The following is an 8,006-nucleotide window of genomic DNA, read 5'->3' as shown; positions in this document are numbered from 1 at the left end:
ATATATATATATATATATATATATATATATATATATATATATATATATATATATATATATATATATATATATATCTAAAGTAAAAGTTCCATCCATACATACACCATTGACAACCACTAGCCCCAATATTGGAACATTATAGTCAACACTGCCTACTCCTCCAAAAGAGATGTACTCACTCTACGTTGTGGAGAAGCCAAGGCTCGTCACAATACTCTCCAAGCCTTCTCTAAGTAATGTCTAGCCAAAATATTAGCTTCCAAAAGCATGTTCTATGAGTTATGAGGTTCTATATATAGCAAAGGGTGGGGTGACCCTTGACATTCCCCTTTGTGACTCTTGGACTACCCTCATGACTCTTCAACTTCACTACATATAACTCTTTACATTACATATCATTGTTTGCATTCCACTAACGACACTTTGAATTTCACATTACATTACATTTTATTACAATAGATATGGCTCATAGTAGTGAGGTGGCTGAGACAACTCATAACACAACTCAACATGACATTATTGACATGTAATGGTTGACTGTGGTGTTCACATCAAGTTGTTATGTTGTTAAGTGATGGATGTGCCCTTGCATGTACTTTTTCTTCACTTCCTCATAGCTTGGTGCTATGAGGTCTTCAATGGTCTTAGTCTTTGCAAGATGGTGCCATGTATGTGTTTCTTTGTCTTGCTGCTTGATATGCTTCATTTGTTTGTCCAACTGATCCAGGTGGCTCCAGACACAAGCAAAATTCCTAGAGGATTCAAAAAGGGGAAACATTCAAAGTTGTTAGAATGCTCCCAAACTAGCATCAGATCGAATTGCTCATCACCCTGATTCAAACGGTGCAAATGACACTCAAATCCAAGCTCGTATGAAGGAGAATGAGTCATTAAAAGTTTTGATCAAAGTTGGGTTGTGGGCCAGGTTTAAGTGTCCTACAATTTGACTGACCTCGGGGCATGAAATCTAGCTCCTGAAAGCGGATGAATTTGTTGGATCGTTAATTTGTCTAATATTCCCTATAGTAGACAAATTCAAAAAAAAGTGGGTTGTTAAATAAAAAACATATATATATATATATATATATATATATATATATATATATATATATATATATATATATATATATATATTATGTAGTGGTGGGCCATGACCCCCGCCACCTCCCTTCCCAACCGCATTTAAAAACACATTATAAAACCAAAAAAAATTGGGCCGACAAGACGTGAACCCCGCCGGGCCACCCAACCCATATAACAAATTAATTATAAAAAGGAATCGACGAGCCATGACCCCCACCATTCTAACAAGACCCTCCAACCACATTAAAACATATATTAAGGGTTGTGGGCACGCCACCTCCACTGGACCCGGCCCACACCCAACCTCCACATGCCATTTATTGAGCTGAGGATGGTGGGGCTCGAACCCACCCATCCGATGGCTGCCCTGCCTCCCGGGCACCCTCACACGCCACCATTAATGCGCCCCAATGGCCCAATCCAAAATAAAACAATGCGCCCTATTTTAAATTACACCCAACCAACGTGCCAACGGAGGTTAAGGGGCAAGCCGCCCAATGCGGACCCTACCCCCAAAAAAAATATATTTTGGTTTCAAAAGAAAACGAAAAGGGTTTTAATATGTAGGGGTCAGGGTTTGACCACCCAACCTCCTCCTTATAATTCAACATTTTTACCAATCCGCCTACAACCAACTCATGTGGTAAAGTCCACCAAGGAAAATTGATATAAACCCATTTCTTCAGTGCATAGAGGCCAAGGGGCATGGCACAGAAATCGAGACTATATGTTTTTAATTGTTTTGCAGGTGGAACCATGATTCTGGAAAAACATTGGTGGAACCATGATTGAGCCAAATTCTCAGGAGGGAAAAAGTTTGCTAGTGTCCAAATTGGACAAACTTTATGTTGATCTTACACCTCTCAGTGACACAAACCTAGTGGCATAGTCAGAATTTTGATCTGAGCAGTAGATCTTCAGATGACCTGGAGTAGGGAATCTTTGAGGAATCTAGGGGGAAACTAAAATATTCCTTAAGCCACAGATTTTCACTTTGTTAGAATTCAAATATTCGACAGTCAATTTTGCCCTATTCGATGCCACAAATATGATGGTGCATTTAGATTTTCCATTTGATCATTTCATTGTTCAGCCACTTTTCAAAGTGGAGTGCAGGTGTCAGCATTCAATGTGCTAGCAGTCATTCCATGAGATTTGATGCCATGAGATTGATGTATGGCCAGCTTCAATAGTTTGACATCCTTTTCTTCATATGACCCTAGGATGTGAGGTATATGCAGTGCGTTCATGTACTTATTTTTGCTATGAGAGGCATTGTGTTGCACAAATCCCTGTTTGATGTTTGATGTGGGATCTTGTTTCTTACTTATTTCATGATTCATGCTTGATGTGACACGGAATCATCTGTGAGATGTACTTCCTTTCACGTTGTTATTGAGATCTCTTTGTCGTCATGTTGATGTGATACTCATGTTGTAGTCATGTATGTTTGAATTGAGATCCCTTTGATGCCATGATTGGTGGGATGCTCATTATTGTCATATGTGAAATTATGTCATATTGATAGGAGTCTTTTTTTACTGAGAGTTCCTGTAGCAGGACATCTCGTGGAGCCACTCCTACGTGAGGGAATATTCCTTGTATGATAGTGAAAATAGATGCATGTACATCATCACTCTTTCCAGCACTTAATGCAATGGCCTACACCATATTGACACTGGGGCCCGGAGACAGAGTCCCTCCTGGATGAACTTCATTATCAACGTCTTGGGTTTTAGGTTGCTAACTCTTGTCATGCTCATTCTTCTTTACAAGATGCATATATGTTCAATTATTTTATTTTAAATTCAATTCTAATCACATCGCAAAAGTAAAAGATCTTGGTTAAATTCGGGAGTTGAGTCAACTCGGATCACTAGCTACAAGTATGTCTTCTAGAATGTGTGCTCCTTCTTCATCCCATTCTTCATCTCACCATGATCCATCAATGTACTTGTTCCTACAATTCACTCATGAAGGGACAACATCAAATGAAAAACCTCCTAGTCTAGCATGATGCATTGCTCTCGTGTTTGGGGTGGCAGGGAGGACAACTCGCTGAGACAGTATAGAGCACAACTTCGGTCAGAATGAGGCATTCTAGGAGGATATCTTGCACTACTAAGAAAAAATTCGCAGTGATCACTTAGAGGCAGAATTGGGCAGTGACAGTCACTAGTGTCAACTGTGAGATGAGAACTTCAATTGGACAACTTCTATGCAGTTTCCAGAGGAAGGACAGAATGGGGCTACATAGGGACTGTTGGGAAATTCTGCACAGTTTCGAGGGGGAAGACAAAGCAAGGCCACTGGGCAGTTCTGCGTAATTTCTGAAGGGAAGATAGAGCAAGCCTACAAAGAGACTTTTGGTCATTTACGCACAGATTTGGGAGGATGACAACGCAAAGTGTAGGGGAATTGCTACACATTTTTTAAGAGGAGGACAAGGCAGGCCACAGGGAGACTAGGTGGGAATTTTGAGCAGTTTCCTGAGGCAGTACAGAGAAATCCAGCGGAGGACCTACCCGACAAGATTGTGATATTTTTGGAGACAGTGCAAAACAAGGCAGCAGAGGCCTTGCTGATCATTTGCATGCAGATTATGAAGGTAGTGTAGGGCAGGCAGCAAGGGGATTAACTAGGCATGTCTACACATTTTTGGAGAGTAGTACAGCCTTAGGTCTTAGTGCAGTGCAACTTTTCGGTAGTTGAGAGGGAGGCTTGATAACTGATCTTGTGAGAAGCAGAGTTTGGATCAATCTTGGAGGAAACTTCGTCACAGTTATGGGAGGCAAACATGTTGCTCACTTCGAGGATTGCAGAGTGTAGCTCACCTGGAGGATAGCCTCAAGCACTATGAAATTTTGGGTATTAGAGTATGGTCACTGAGGGTTGAGACTGTGTAAGGTAGCTAAGTTGGGGTCTGGCTAAAATAGGTTGTCGAGTCGAGCAGATTTTCAGAAAAATGGCTAATTGTCGAAAGCAAGTGAGTTTGTACCCACTGAAAATGTGATCATACACTTAGGATATTTTGATGACAAGACAACACAGACCAACAAGATAAAACATGTGCATAGTGAGACTATCTTAAAGCCAAGAGCGACAAGTGTGACACTTGAGATAGACCTTCAAACGATTGTGACGACACTTGCGCGACTATGCTTGCAGCTTTGTGTGTGAGTGCGACCGATGTTCACAGAGTGAAGACAATTCATGCACACAAGGACAAACCTTCAAAATCTCCAGATCAAGATCAAAAGCATGAGAAAGCAATCAATATTCCAAAAACGATAGTTGGTCCAATCAGATAAAGGTAGCAGGACATGCAGAGGAAACACACGGAATGATTTATAGTGTTTACAAACATGCATGCCATTGAAGACAGAATGATATGATGATGATCAATAGTACTTTAAGCTACACTAAGAGATGTACTTCAAAAATATGTACTTTACTTACCATACTTACCCTCTAGATGGTTATGCATCCAACGGAGTTTGCATGTGGTACAATATTTTATCATAACTCAGCTCCTTGGTCTTTCTCATCAACTCCTTCAGAGTCATATAACATGTCATCTTTCCTTATGGTCACAAAGAGATACATCTGTGTAGCTTCATCGAGTAGTGACTACTGCCGAGACAAGGTCTTGGGAGGACACCTCTATGTATTTTCTGAATGCAAGGCAGATTGGGAAGCTAGGACAAAACTGAGTAGTTTTGAGATGCAAGACATTTTTGTGGGATGGGTCCTAGGAGGACTCATCTGCATAGTTTCAGGTTGCAAGACACACTGGGCAATTGAAGGACAACACTACATAGTTTCTAAAGACAGTGGATTCCGGCTGGGGGAAGGACACTGGAGGAAACCACTGCACAATTTTGGATGCCAAGGGAGATTGGGGTCTCTATGCATTGCACAGTTTCAGCAAGCAAGGAAAAAATCTTGAGGGTCACAAAAGCAAAGTGTGTAGTTCTAGAAATATGGATGAGGCTAGGTTGCTCGGGAAATTGGCTAAGTGTGAGATCAGTGAAACTAGTGTGAACAGTGGTAGAACTTGACTATGATCACACACTCGAACACTTAGTGATACAACATAGACCTTCCAGAACATATAAAATGTACTTTTCTTGATGTGACAACCTTCATGACAAGAGTGCGTGAAGTGAGTGTGAAACATGTGTATGTAATGAGAAAAACTCATATGAAAAAAGATTTCCCCTTGAAGCAGAATAAACTTCCCTTTGCATGACAACTGATAATCCCCATGCCCAAAGATGACAGCAGCTATATAAAGATGATAATGTGAACAACTCTTAGGATCAATGAGGGGAGCTTGAGATCATCAACTTACTAATAAGTGACCAAGGAACAATCGATCACAGGATCCATGGTAGGCTTCGAAATTTTCATGCCCGCCAAAATTTTGGAGGGTAGTTGTAGCCACTACAATAGAATTTTAAATAAGGACTTAACAATGAAATAAAAAATAATCAATCGAGAAGATAGAAACTGATTTATTTTAACTTTATATTAAATGGCATACATAAAAAGACAGCAGACATTTCATAACCCCAAGATTATGAGGTCCACATATATTTCACCTTAAGCCACGTTTCATAAGCAAGAGAGGAAAACATTTCGTAACCAAGGAGTGCAGATATTTCATGCTTTTGATAACGCTCAGCCACGTTACTAGAGGAGAATAATGGGAAGGAACAAGTTTTATAACACTAACCAAGTTTCATAAATAATTTTTAATAAATTAAGGAATTAATACGTGCTTGTGTTATTTGTAAATTTCAAAATTTGCAAAATTAAGACAGGAGCTAAACTAAGAAACTAAAAAATGATTTGTAAAACGTTTATATTATAAAATGATTTGTAAAACTTTTGAGAATATTTCCATGAGAGTAAATTTGAACCATTCATTTAATAAAAAAACAAAATTTTCCAACCCCAATTTCAATATATACCATGCCTATTAGCGTAATCAACAAATATACAATATTATGATGATAAAAAAATTTATAAGATTATGATGATTGCACTTAGAGACACTACCAACAATTATACAAGATTATGATGATTGTGTCGAGAGATGTTATCAACAAATATACAATATTATGATGATTGCGCCAAGAGAGGCTCTTGTTGTAATGTAATGTTTAACAGTTTGACAAAGTCAAATTCCATAAAAAATAAAATTAAATAAAAGTAAAAACAAAAGCATTAATATAACGTAATGTAAATAAAAATAAAAATAACCCTTTAAAAATAAAATAAAAATGGCCCATGGTATTGAGAACGGGTGGTATTAACCCATGGTATTCATGTGAAATATAGCATATTTAAAAGGGGAAATCAAACTAACCTACATCCATCTTAATCTAGGATTATTTATTAAGATGTAAATTTGGAAGTACTAAACTTTACTATAATTCCAATTATGGGTTTCCAAACTATTTTCCCAATTCCCTTCGCCCTTATTCTAGCATTATAAATTCTGGATGTTACAAAAAACACAAATATTTTAATTGCTAGAAACATTAATCAATCATTTCATTTATACAAATGTAATAATTTTAATAATAATCAAAAATTAAAATTCATCAATTTGATAATTATACCATTTTATTTTCCAATTTAATAAATTTAAATTTTACCAACTTTTTACTGGTTTTTCACGAACCATACACTTCTCCATTTTTTTGTCAAAAAAATACTTCTCTCCACTTATCTCAATATTGTTTCTAATATATTTCGTGAAACTAGAATCGACTTTGTAGGCAGTACAGTCACAGGAATATGAATGGTAGGTTCCAAGGCTTTCCCAATATACATGATAACAAATATTTATCAATCTGTAGTTATTAATGTGTAGGGTTGTATATATCTATTGTTGGACTTATGTAGGTATATTATCTAGTAGTGTATCTATAACTTAATATATATGCATAGACATAACACGAGGCCAATTTTGCTTGTAGTTGTTATTTCAACCATGCTAATTAGAGATAGAGACAAAACCAGAGTGAGAAGCATAAGCTTCACCACAATAGCTAAATATTGCACCATAACTAGAGCCCTTTCCAGAAATTTCTTTGTATCCAACACCGACATCATTCCTAACCATGTTTTGTGAATAGTACTCACCAACTCTACCTAAGCCATAATGATAGCCACTCCGACTCCCAACTCTCCATAGCTGGCTCTGCTCGCATAACCTTTGGAAATATCATTTTTTCCATTCTATCCTCACCTATAAGAGATGATAAGTCCCACTTAGAAATGTCATCTCCTCCAATAATTACAACATGATCATCAGCTAGTGTTCGGAAGAAGGCTTCTTTGCAAAAATATTTCCATTTGGTTGTGAATTCCTTCTCTTCGACTCCTTCCATTATTCCTTTCTCATATTACTAACCTTTTCAATCTCCTTCTCATCCAAGAAGAGCTTACCTCACCGTGTAAGTGAAATCACTCGCATGTAATATGTTAGTGGACTAATATCTTGAAAAAATTTAGTTTTTGTGTAGAGACAGGATGCTTCACTTTGTAATATATTTTTTGTTTTATATATATAAATGAGTATTTGTGTTATTAAGTTTATGTTTAGTCATATCAAAATACTTGGGAGATAATTACATGGCTTTTTCATATATCAAAATTTCACATTGGAAGTCTGTTACTACAAAATCCTCAACTACGCCACATATAGTTTGCAAAACTAACGTAAAAACAAAACATATTTATATGGGAAATCCATAAACCAGAGGGATAGTGTCCATCTTTTAGGGGCCTATTTAATTTGATCAACAAATGTCATGTAGGTTGGTTGGGAGCATTGTTTGCAGAACTTTGATTTTTTCTTGTTTCAAACTCCATTTGAGGATTATTTAATTGCTTGCGCATAGCATGGA

Source organism: Pinus tabuliformis, chromosome Q (genome assembly GCF_031772625.1).
Source record: "Pinus tabuliformis cultivar Carrire ecotype Pingquan chromosome Q, CPIR1, whole genome shotgun sequence".
NCBI classification, from domain to species: domain Eukaryota; kingdom Viridiplantae; phylum Streptophyta; class Pinopsida; order Pinales; family Pinaceae; genus Pinus; species Pinus tabuliformis.
The sequence above is the reverse complement of the archived record's forward strand: the minus strand, read 5'-3'. Positions refer to the sequence as shown.